Source organism: Eptatretus burgeri, chromosome 17, assembly GCF_056783735.1.
Source record: "Eptatretus burgeri isolate ZD-2024b chromosome 17, Ebu_testis_v1, whole genome shotgun sequence".
Taxonomy (NCBI): domain Eukaryota; kingdom Metazoa; phylum Chordata; class Myxini; order Myxiniformes; family Myxinidae; genus Eptatretus; species Eptatretus burgeri.
In genome coordinates this window covers 8,975,168-8,987,216 of record NC_140977.1, presented here as the reverse complement: position 1 = coordinate 8,987,216, position 12,049 = coordinate 8,975,168, and the positions used below count along the sequence as shown (strand labels likewise).

General features: G+C 44.9%; 1 long non-coding RNA gene across 2 annotated transcripts; it reads right to left on the bottom strand.

Annotated features, from left to right (window-relative positions):
* Positions 1–991: 991 nt before the first annotated feature.
* Positions 992–10,685, bottom strand: LOC147009254 (uncharacterized). Of its 2 annotated transcripts, none has more exons than XR_015052812.1 (4): positions 10,587–10,685; positions 3,384–3,421; positions 2,619–2,658; positions 992–2,491 (listed from the first exon to the last, which is right to left on the bottom strand). It is a non-coding gene; the product is annotated as an uncharacterized LOC147009254 (long non-coding RNA). The 2 variants fall into 2 exon arrangements; XR_015052813.1 differs by lacking the exon at positions 10,587–10,685 and adding an exon at positions 10,100–10,365.
* Positions 10,686–12,049: the final 1,364 nt, after the last annotated feature.

The following is a 12,049-nucleotide window of genomic DNA, read 5'->3' as shown; positions in this document are numbered from 1 at the left end:
TCCTCGACGCTGACGTCGTCGGGCGGAACGCAGACGACGCAATGTTTCCGGGTTAATGCTTCAAATGCCGCATAATGGGAATACGAGGTCATATTTAGTAAGGGGAAGGAGGGGTGATTGCTCTCGTGCAGTAATTAAGTATGAGCCAAGAGTGGTTTCTAAAGTAAATAAACACAGCTGCGGTGAAGAAAAATAATCAGTTGAAGGGCTGGGATGGGTCGCCAACTAAAAACTATCCACAAGAAGCTGTGGGCTCTTTCTCTCTCTCTCTCTCTCAGGGGAAAAATTATGTGAAGAGAAAACAGGGGAAAGGAGAGGGAAGGGGAGGGGAGAGGTGAACCGAAAGGCAAACCCTGAAATAACACGGACAGATGGGCATGGTGGGGTGACGATGAGGAGAGGGAAGACCGAAGCGCTCGGTCGAACGAAGAGGGGAGGGTGGGAACACAGACAACGATGCATAGAAGGAAACAAAGCGGAAAAAGAGGTGAATAACGATGTGAAAAGGGATAAAAGCGAAAAACAGGGCAGATCACAGCTCACCAAGACCACAAAGCTGCTATGACACTCCACTCGACTCACCAAAAGCCAGCAGGGGGTGAGAGAGAGAGAGGGGTGGGGGGGAGGAAGAGGGAAAGGTAAGGAGAGGAGGGTGGGGTGAACAAAGAGAAACCATCCCTGGGAATATTACCACAAATAAACTTCAGGTGGAAGCTGTCCGGGGCTCAGTGACGATCCTGAAGAGAGCCCTCGGCACAAAACTTTGAGAACATTAAACTTTGCAGCTTGGTCCATGAATTGTGAACTCTGACCGAAATGAAGGTGGATACTTTGAGCCCAATCTGGGAGGATTCCAATCCACATTCTGAAACCCGCATATGTAGATACCAGTCAACGACACACATGCACGCATGCACGCACACATGCACGCACACTTATTAGCATGAATATATTTTTCAGGGGGAAAAAAAAAAGTCTTAAAATATGTTTCTTTTAAAGAAAAAAAAACCCAGTTTTCCTTGGAGTCCTCCAAACCCCAGGTTACTTATTTAGGGTTAACCCCCTGGGGATCTTTGCCTGGCCGAGGGTTAACTACATGACCACCACCGCCGCGCCTCAGAACAATGTGCCATTTCCTGTGTGTTTTATATATCACGGCGATGGCCCCACTTCACACAGGAGGCACAAAGACTTCATCGGCTTGACCCAAGACCAGAACAGAATGGGAGGAAGGCCAACAGAACTACAACACAATGACTGTAAAATCTCAGGTACAAGAGGGTGGGAAAATCTGAAACACTGAACCCAAAGTGTTTACCAAACTAAATGTGAGGTTGGTGGTTGACAGCAAACTTGAAGACATGGAGGGGAGAGCACAGGACAACAGACTGGAAGAGAAAAATTGGAGGAAGATAGAAGGTGAACCTTGGGAGGTTGAAGTCGATGGTGGGGGAGGGGGAGAGGGGAGGTGTGGAGGTGGTCACATTGAAGAGATTTTTTTTCAGACAGCTCCCTGCCTGCATCAGGGAGACCCTCAAAAAATATCTCAAAAACAGGAGCAGAGAGGATCAGTTTTGGATGAATGAAGTTTCGGGTCAGCTGAAGTGGAGAAATTTGTTGGAGTCACCTCGAGAGTAGGGCAAGATTGTCAGACATTTGGGGAGGGGAAAGGGGAGGTCACAGTGAAGAGATATTTGTCTGAAGGCTGCCAGCTTGCATCATGGTGCCCTGCAAATAACTATCTTGAAAAGAACAGACAGGAAAGTAAGATGTTTTGATGATTAGAGTTCTGGGTCAGCAGCTGTGGAGAAATTTGTTGGAGTCACCTCAACAGTAGGGCAAGATTGTCAGACACTTGGGGAGGGGAAAGGGGAGGTCACAGTGAGGAGATATTTGTCTGAAGGCTGCCAGCTTGCATCATGGTGGCCTGCAAATAATTATCTGGAAAAGAACAGGCAGGAGAGTAAGAAGTTTTGATGATTACAGTTCAGCGTCAGCAGTTGAGTCAATTATTGGAACGACCTGGAAAATAAGAAAAAATTGTGAGATATTTCTCCAGCTGAAAAAAAACAACACACACACTGGAAGGAATTTCGCATTCAGAAGGTCACTGTGGTGGGGCAGTTATGGAACGAGGTTTGGGTTCAGGTGCACAAATGTACCTAATAATTGCATGAACCATGATGTTTACTTGTTGATTGTTTCTTGTGAACCAACAAAACATCAAATTAAGGATTGTACAAAACTCTTAAAGAGACACATTCTCTCTGGTCTCTGATCTGGTCCCATATGATCGATCGGAAAACATCCTGCATCGTTGTGGATAAAACATCACCACTCAACAGCATGACCATCTGATTCTGCAGAGCTGGTGATTGTGATGTCTGATGCTGTTGCGATTCGATGATCCACACAAGAGCATCCACTTCCGGGATCCCACCATCCCGTCTCCCGGTGCTTCTGTTCTTCGTGGAGTTTTTGGCCGTGCAGTCTGTGAAGGAGTTAACAAAATCATTATCAGATGGAGTTACAACTCCTTCAGTAAAATGAAATTAATTTTATTATTTGTGTACTTCAGTGCAATGTCCCCAATCTTAATTCTGGAAGCTTTAACTTACAGCAAATGTTGCATTGTCGTTGACTGCAGCCATTTATGGTCTGTAACACAAAGAGCAGCAAACGCGACACATGGAGAGGACCTTGTTTCAGGATATTATTTTCACTTCAAAACTGACATTTCTCAAGGTTCACTTAGCAAAAGCACAACCCTGTGGTGTACTCCTCTACCAAGAATCAATGAATCCTTGAGTAAATGGCCTCCCACTGAAAAGCATCACTTGTTCAATCATATATATAATTCTGTTTGGGGCTGTATTTTATCACTTGGACCTTTTCAACCAAAATCAACTCTGGAATGGTCTTCTGACGAGATTGGTAGCCATACCCCGTGAGCTTATATCACTTACACACCTGGACGATGAGACTGAGGCATCCAACTATTGCAATGATTATTTGGTCAATTCATCACCATTTGTGTTGAGTGGCGGCATGGTTGAAGGAGACAATGAACAATGGCGTCAAATGTGGGATTTGAACACGTGTTGCGAAGGAACCTGTCTTCCTTCACAACATAAGTTCAGGGTTCAGATGGGAACACCAATGGATTAACCCAGAGGAAATGGTTCTTTGTTTCCATTGAGCTTAACATAATTGTAGATAAACATAACTTATCAAAATCAGGAAGGATAATTTACATGAAGCGAATAAAACATTGATGTGTGGTGTTCTGTTCAATGTGTGTTGCAAGTTCGATTAAATCTGCCCTCTCATTATGAATGGCAAATAGAACGAGGAAATGAAAAGGAACATTAACATTGACTTACCTTGATGGAGTTTCCACATCCAGTGCATTTTTTGTGGTCTGCATGGGAATAAAATAAAAACAATAAATCGCACATGCACACTACCAAACACCAAGACCTCAAAAATGAGATCAAAAGAGCTTGGGAGCTAAAGAGCGTCAAAATTGCAACACCAGTGATAATTGGAACAAGGGGAATAATAAAGAAGAACCTCAGTGAGATTTAAAAAAAAACATCCCCGGGAATCTTCGAGGCTCTTGGAGGCTAGGAAACAAACGGGAAACAAACGAACTACAATTGGAGGCTGTCCGGGGTTCCGTGACGATCCTGAAAAGAGCCCTCGGGACAAAACTTTGAGAACAGCAATGATGAACAGCTTGCTCCATGAACCGTGATCCCTCACTGAAGCGAAGATGGATACCTTGAGTCCTGGGAGGACTTCGTTCCATCCCCTGAAACCGGAAAATGGAGATAACCGACGACACACACGAGATCAGGGAGGTCTCCGTTCCACCAGATTGCAGCCAACAACAGCAACTTTCACATGTGCTCACGCTTGCACACACATACACAGTGCCTTCAGAAAGTATTCAAAGCCCTTGACTTTGACACATTTTGTTGAATTCCAGCCTGAATTTAAAATGGATTAAATTTAGTTATTTTGTCACCGATCGACACAAAATACCCCATAATGACAAAGAGAAAACATGTTTTTATAAATTTTTTACAAATTAATCAAATAAGAAATGCAGAAATATCTCATTTACATAAGTATTCAACCCCCTGAGTCAATACTTTGGAGAAGTGTTGATTCAGGACACATGTCAGGAAGTCAACACCATCCCAACTGTCAAGCATGGAGGTGGCAGCATCATGTCATGGGGCTGTTTTCATCGGCACGGACTGGCAAGCTTGTCAGGATAGAAGGGACAATGGACGGTGCAAAGTACAGGAGAATCCTTGATGAAGACCTGCTTGAGTCAGCCATGAATCTGAAACTGGGTCGGAGATTCACGTTTCAGCAGGACATTGACCTGAAGCACAAAGCTAACGCCACAATGGAGTGGCTGAATAAGAAGAAAATAAATGTTCTTGAGTGGCCCAGTAAAGTACTGACTGATTTTTTTCCAAGACGATGTAAAGGCTCAAATAAGAGCCAAAGCACAGAACGTATAACAAGGGGAGCAGGAGACAAGAAGGATGGGAGAGGGAAGCACAAATCGGTGAGGAATAGCCATATGAGGGGGGGGGCAGGGTGCATGGGGTAAACAAGATGGACACGACAGGGACTTTCAGGAAGGAAAGCAGGGAATTTGAAGGAGGTGGGTATGGGGTAGACTAACGGGGGTAGAAAAGATCATGGTTTTGGATGGGGGAAGATAAGAGATGGTGGTGAACAGCTGTTTTGAAGACCTGGAGGGAAGAGTGGGATTGAAGAGAGTGTGGGAGTTTGTTCCAAAGTCGGGAAAAAAAAAGGAATAAAATAGTGAAGGTGAGCAGTGATTCTTGATGTTGGTAGTTTTACCAGAAAGGGGTTGCTGCTGGACCTTGAGCACCCTGCATAAATATGGGCTGGACAGATAATAGACAGAGCCGGGGGGGGGGGGGGTTGTCGACACCAGAGTAGAGACGGTAGAAGATAGAAAGACCATTGACCTGCCTGCGGTGAGAGTGACAAACACAAAGACTCAGCCTCATCGGGGGGAGATACCAATAATCATAAATGCCTTGGCTTCTACAAGGTGAAGAGATGAGAAGCGATAGCAGCAGCTTAAAGCAGAGAGCATTACATCATCAGGCTGCAGATGAAAGCTTTGTACATGGTCAGGAGCTCAGGTGGGCCGAGGAAGGACTTTACACGATGTAGGAAGCCCAGTCGGTGACTGGTTTTGGAGGCCAGCTTGGAGATGTGGCTTTTCCCAGGAAAGATCATGGCAGATAGTGACACCCAAAAGCTTGAATGAAAGGACTTCTTCCAGAGGATTGTTGAGAAAGTAGATGGGGGGGGGGGGAGGGGTCCAAATTGTCCTTTCGGAGAGATATTGTGAGATTTGTCAGGCATGTTCCACGTGTTGGACCCGTTTGTGATATTATCAAGATCTGAAGAGAGTGAAGAGGATGCTGCTTGCCGACCTGAGGGATGACAGACGGTATGGCAGAGGGTGGAGTCTTGAACATTTATGATGAGAGTTGAAGATTGCAGTCCATCGATGATCCCCATCAAACTTGGCAGAACGAGAGCAATTGTCAATTGAAGAATGGGTAATGATTTCACCACGTCACTGTGCAAAGCTGGTGGACCCCTCTCTGAATCCATCCACAACTTTTTGAGATGTCATGCTATATATCGGTTTCACCCTCTCTCTCGTCCACCAGACGGCGGTCTCCCTGGGTTAACCTGAGGCGGTACACCTTTGGGTGGGTGCCTGGAATGTCCTATCCCGAAGAGAGGATGATCACCTGTCTCTGTTATCATCTGAGCTCAAGTGTTTGGACATTGGTATTGCAGCACTCTCTGAGAATCGGAGACGGGATTGCGGCGAGATCATGGTAGGTGGTTACACCTAGTATTGGTCTGGTCACTCTGATGGTTACCAATCCCAAGGAGTTGCTGGAACTGTGTCCAATAAGCTGACTCCAATGATAGTTGAGGGAACACTGGTCAATGAGCGTATTATGAGACGAGGGATTCGTCACTCCTTAGGTGTCATTTCCCTGGTCTCTGTTTATGCTCCGTCTGAGGCGAGTGATCTCACCGTGAAGGATGCATTCCATGCCACGCTCGAGTCTGTGGTTGATCAGTGCCCCAGATGAGATACACTTCGAGTCTTAGGGGTTTCAATGCATCGACTAGAACTGAGATAGATGGTTATGAGACGTGTGTTGATCCCCATGGGTCAGGAACTATGAACCAGAATAGCACTAAGTTCCTTGACTTTGCAAGAAGTCATGGACTGAGGGTGGCCGGTTCATGGTTTCAGGGCCCACAAGCTCATCGCTGGACTTGGTAGTCCAACACTGGCAGTGTGGCAATTGACCATGTCCTCGTTGATGGTCGCTGGAGGATCATCCAGAATTGCAAGGTCTACTGGAGTGCTCAGTTCCTCAATACTGATCACCAGATTGTTGTAGCAACTCTTAAGTTGCACCTTAAATCCAGGAGAATGGTATCATCCCAGCCAAGGCTGAATGGTGGCAAGCTCAAGGATAAGAGGGTAGCTGAGGAGTTTGCGAACAAGCTGAGTGGAGATTTCAGGAGTCTGGGTGCTTTGGGAGGTCCTGAAGAGTTGTGGAGTGCCTTCAAGACCACAGTCCTTGATGTTGCCAGTGGATGTCTTGGAACTCACCGGACGGCAACGAAGAATTTTTGTCTCTCAAGGGACACTGGACACCATTGACCAGAGTTGCAGGGCCAGGCTGAATGGCAGAGCTGAGCTGTTCAGGGAGCTGAGGCGTAAAACTGTACATGCGCTCAGGGTGGACAAGGAGGCCTATGTGCGAGGAATCTGTGAGGGGGTAGAGCATCAGCTGTGGTCAAGGGATTCTTGTCCTGCTTACAGGGGAATTCGCGCAATGCGTTCATCCAAGCCCATCCCTCCCTCGGAGCACTGCAGTTAGAGCAGAGGGTGGTAGGTTCATGACAGAGGAGTCCGAAGTGAAGGCCCGCTGGACCGGTTACTTTGAGCAGTTGTACCAGGCTGATCCACCTGCTGTCGAGTTGGCTGTCAGTGGTGTTACAATCCTTGTTGCTGACCCTCCAATCAACTTTGTTCCACCTTCGCTTGTGGAAACACAGGCTGCGGTGAACTGGTTGAAATGGGGGTAAAGATCCAGGGATCTGTGGCATCCATGCTGAACTTCTCAAGGCTGGTGAAAATGCTGCACTCGTGTCGTTGCATGCAGTTCTGTGCTCTGCCTGGAACACAGGCATCATCCCAACTGATTGGAAGAGGGGCCTTGTTGTTCCTCTCTGGAAAGGGAAGGGTGATCGCCAAGACAGCAACAACTACCGAGGGGTGACGCTGCTCTCAGTGCCGGGCAAGGTCTTTGCTCGGATAATTCTTGAGAGGGTTCACCAGCATGTGCTTGAGCACCAGCGTCCAGAGCAGTCAGGCTTTACACGAAAGAGGTCAACGATTGACCGTATCCTTGCTCTTCGGGCCCTCACCGAACGCAGACGAGAGTTTCGACAGGGGCTGCTTGCAGCCTATGTTGATCTCTGTAAAGCGTTCAATTCAGTAAATTGGGATGCCCTCTGGAGGATTCTTGGTCTTCGTGGGGTGACACCAAAACTGATCGATCTGATGTCTGAACTCTACTCTGGTACTGAGAGTGCTGTGAGATGTGGTGGTACCATCTCTGACTTATTTCCAGTTGTTACTGGAGTTCGTCAGGGGTGTGTATTGGCCCCACACTTTTCAGCACTTGTATGGACTGGATTCTTGGGAGGATGTCAGAGAGATCAAGCTGCGGTGCATCGTTTGGGAATGTCAAGATCGCTGACCTTGATTTCGCAGGTGATGCAGTCATCTTTGCAGAACCTTTAGATATCCTTTTGGGGGCCCTCGAGCTGCTGAATGAGGAGTCGGAGCCGCTGGGATTACGGGTTTCCTGGGTCAAAACTAAGATCCAGGCTTTCATTGACATCTTGGATGCTGCTGTCCTGTCTGTGTCTGTTTGTGGTGAGGATGTTGAGGTCGTGGAGAGATTCACTTTCCTTGGCAATGATATTCATGTCTCTGCTGGCTGTGAGTCAGAGGTCAAAAGACGTCAGGGTCGGTCCTGGGGAGTCATGGATTCACTGGATAATGGCGTGTGGCGCTGCCGGTACATGTGCGGGAGGATGAAAGTCCAAGTCTTCAGGTCCTTGGTGCTTCCAGTCTTGCTCTATGGATGTGAGACTTGGACTCTGACCAAGGATCTGAGATGGAGACTTAATTCCTTTGGTACCAGGTCTCTTCAGAGAATCCTTGGCTATCACTGGTCACACTTTGTGTCCAACGAGTGGTTGCTGAGAGAGACTCAAATGAGATTTGTTACCTGCATAGTCCGTGAGCGTCAGCTCCGGCTGTATGGACATGTGGCTCGTTTTCCTGATGCTGATCCTGCTCACCAGATTCTCTCAGCGAGGGAGTCTCATGAGTGGAGGAGGCCAATGGGCCGACCACATGCATCGTGGTTGCAGCAGGTTGATCGGCATCTTAAGGAGATTGGGATGGGCCAGGCATCTGCCTGGAGGATGGCCAGACGGAATCCCCTGGAGTACTGGTGGAAAGTGGACGCAGAGACGCGCTGCTTTGGCGTATGCTCCCATACCTGACTGACTTATCTCTCAATGGTGAAGAATCACTTAAAAAATTCTCGTTGTCGGATCCGGATCTGGATCTTCACCAAAACCTAATCAGTTCGTTCTTGTCACACACTGAACATGTCCACAAAATTTCATCCGGATCCGTTCCTAACTTTTGAGATATCCTCAACACAGACAAAAATGGGTGAAAACAAAACCTCCTTCACCTTCCATGGCAGAGGTAAAAAGAGGGTTCATAGAACACGATACCCCACACAATGCTCAGGTACATACAGGACGGCTTTGCCATTCACGGGGGTTACATTCTTGAAAATCCCTGTGAACCGAAAATCTGCAAACTTAGGGGTAATGGGGAAAATAGGGTTAGGGACTTCAACTTTAAAATTTGTCTGAAGTGTCACCTTAATTAACATGTTTGTGCATTGTTTTTGTTATTTATTTTCATGAATAAAAGTGATTAATACCATAAAATAAAGTTAATTTTCTTGGTTTATTATAACTTTGGATGGAGTTCATGGTGTTATTTCAACAGCACAACAGGGGCACAAACTCAAGACCCTAAGATCTTCAGCCAGCTACCTTAACGTTAAGGCAACATCAGGCTTATTTTACTGCATCAATAAGATAAAATAAAATTACCCCCGTGTGGGGGTGACGGTCATCTCTATAATACCACAAGTTCTCAATGTTCAGTTCCAGTAACCGCGAAACAGTCCAAACTAACCGTTTAGATTGAAATAGTTCACAGAGATACACTAGGATAATACTACTAATGACATAATTAATAAATATGTATTGTTCATTTCGTACCCGGATTAACACATCAGAATCACCAGTAAGTGCAATACGTGGTTTTCCAGTCCGTCCACTCTCTGGGGACATTTCACTTCCGGTTGTAGAAAAAAAAATCGAAAAAATAGGCTTAGCTCTCGGAGATTATGATAATCCTGTAGATTATTCTTCACTGATTATAATGCAACTTTCAGAATGAAAATTGGTCAAGTATTTATAGAGATATTGAGGTTTGAAAAATCGTTAGAGCTCGCAAATTCATTAATTATTTATTAATTCCACAGAAGTTTCGTGACACTGCACAAAGTAACATGTCAGGTATGAAAAAACATTTTGTATGCCAGATTCATTAATTATGGAATGTACTCATTGATATATTTATCAGAAATCCCAAAGCATGTAGCATAATTTATCACATCCCCTCATCCGGGATCCGTGGCCTCGCCCCACAGCCTGCAGCCCTATGATTATGTTAGATATCGGCACGATCGAGAGTAGCCTGCGAATCATCCCTGCTGATGCACTGAATTGATGCAATCGTTCGGCCAGAATATTCGTTGTCAAGATGTTGTGTGATTAAATCACCAATACAGTCACTCGAATTTATACCGCCGACATACTTCTTAACAATCACCTTCGCCCCAGAAACCACAGTCAATCTGAACCACGCTGGCCACTGCTCAGACGCCATGACCGAACTACTGCGCAGTTCTACTACGCAGTTTGGTTAAAGATGACTCGGCATTTTGGCGCGCGCGCACGAAATTATATTTTGAAAATAAATGCCGACGTTTACATTTCGGGTTTTGATACTTTTGCACCTTCGGTGGAAAATGTATAAATATAAAAGGCTAAAAATGTGTTTTATAGCCAACGAAGTGAGCTTAATACTTAACGCGTGCACGTGAGAGAATAGGAAATAACAACAACAACAACAACAACAACAACAACACAATAGCCCTGGCTATTTCGAATCCGTGTCGTTTGCTATGAGTTTTTGCTTCCGGTTGTTGTTAAACGCTGTGCGGTGTATAAACACGATTGGGTTTTATTTCTATCTTGTGAATATTACTTAACGCGTGCACATGAGAGAATAGGAAACAACAAAAACAACACAATACCTTGGCAATTGTGAATCCGTGTCGTTGGCTATGACCATTTTGCTTCCGTTTTTTGTTTTGTTGCTGGGTTTTTTTGTTTCCGGTTTTTTTCATGGGGAATGATGCATGCCGGAAGTGTTTATTTATTTATTCAATTATTTTTTTTTCCCAAAGTTAATTTTATATTTCCGAAGGTGATTTTTTTCAAGACAGGAAGTGTTTATTTAGTATTTAACATTCCGGGAGTGATTTTGAAACTCTTTCCAGAACTTTTAATTTCTTTTATTCTTGACCAGAAGTGATCGTTTATTTATTTATTTATTCAATTATTTTTCCCCCAAAGTTAATTTTAATAAAGATATCTCCCGCATCATCAAAAAATATTTTTTTTAATCGCGATTTACATTATTTGTTCGCTGATCCCGAATCCAGGCCGAAGTAACCGGAAATTGCGTCAAAATCATCAGCTGTGCGGTGCTTACATGTACCATGGTATAGTTGGCAAGTATACAGTTGTGAACAAGTTTTAGGTAAAGTCAGAAGCGAGTAAGAAGAATTCTACGTTCGCTTCTCGGCTTTGCCTATTCCATATTATTTATATTTCATTTCTCCTTCCTTCCTTCTTTGCCAATCGCATCGGCGTTTTTGGCCATCTTCCAGATCACGTGACGATCAAACGGGAAGGAAATTCAAAAATCTGTCCGGTTAGATACAAGATAATATTTTTTACTATCATAATCAATAAACAGTTGCCGAATATCTTGCAGAATGGCAGACGAGATAGGTTTTGAAAATGGAGATTTTTATAACTTACGTGACCTTGTGACCTCGTCCCTGACCTTGAACCTGGACAAAAGTTATATCGTTGTGCAACACTCATCGATCTCTACCCACATACGAAGTTTCATCAAGATCGGAAAGAAAAATTGTTGATGGATGTACGGACATTTGGTCCGGCTTTATTAGGTCATCTCGACCGAGATGACCTAAAAAGTTTATTTTCTTATGTTATTAAGATCATGAAACTTACCTTTAATTACAATGATGATAAACTTGACACGATGATGATGATGATAAACTTCTCTCACACACACACACACACACACACACACACACACACACACACACACACACACACACACACACACACACACACACACACACACACACACACACACACACACACACACACACACACACACACACACACACACACACACACACACACACACACACACACACACAAAGGCCATTTTCCCCGCTAAAGCAGGGGTTAGCCTTGCGGGCCCCATGACAATCTTCTCCACAGATGATAAACTTGACACGATGATGATGATGATGATGACAATCCATGTTAATTAACTAGAACGGGCACTTGGTAGAGCGCATACCTTCGCCGCTGCAACTTTTTTCCGGGCACATTTGAAAAACGTCATTTTAAAACGTCCATGACGTCACAACCGTCAGTCTGATTGACGTCAAAT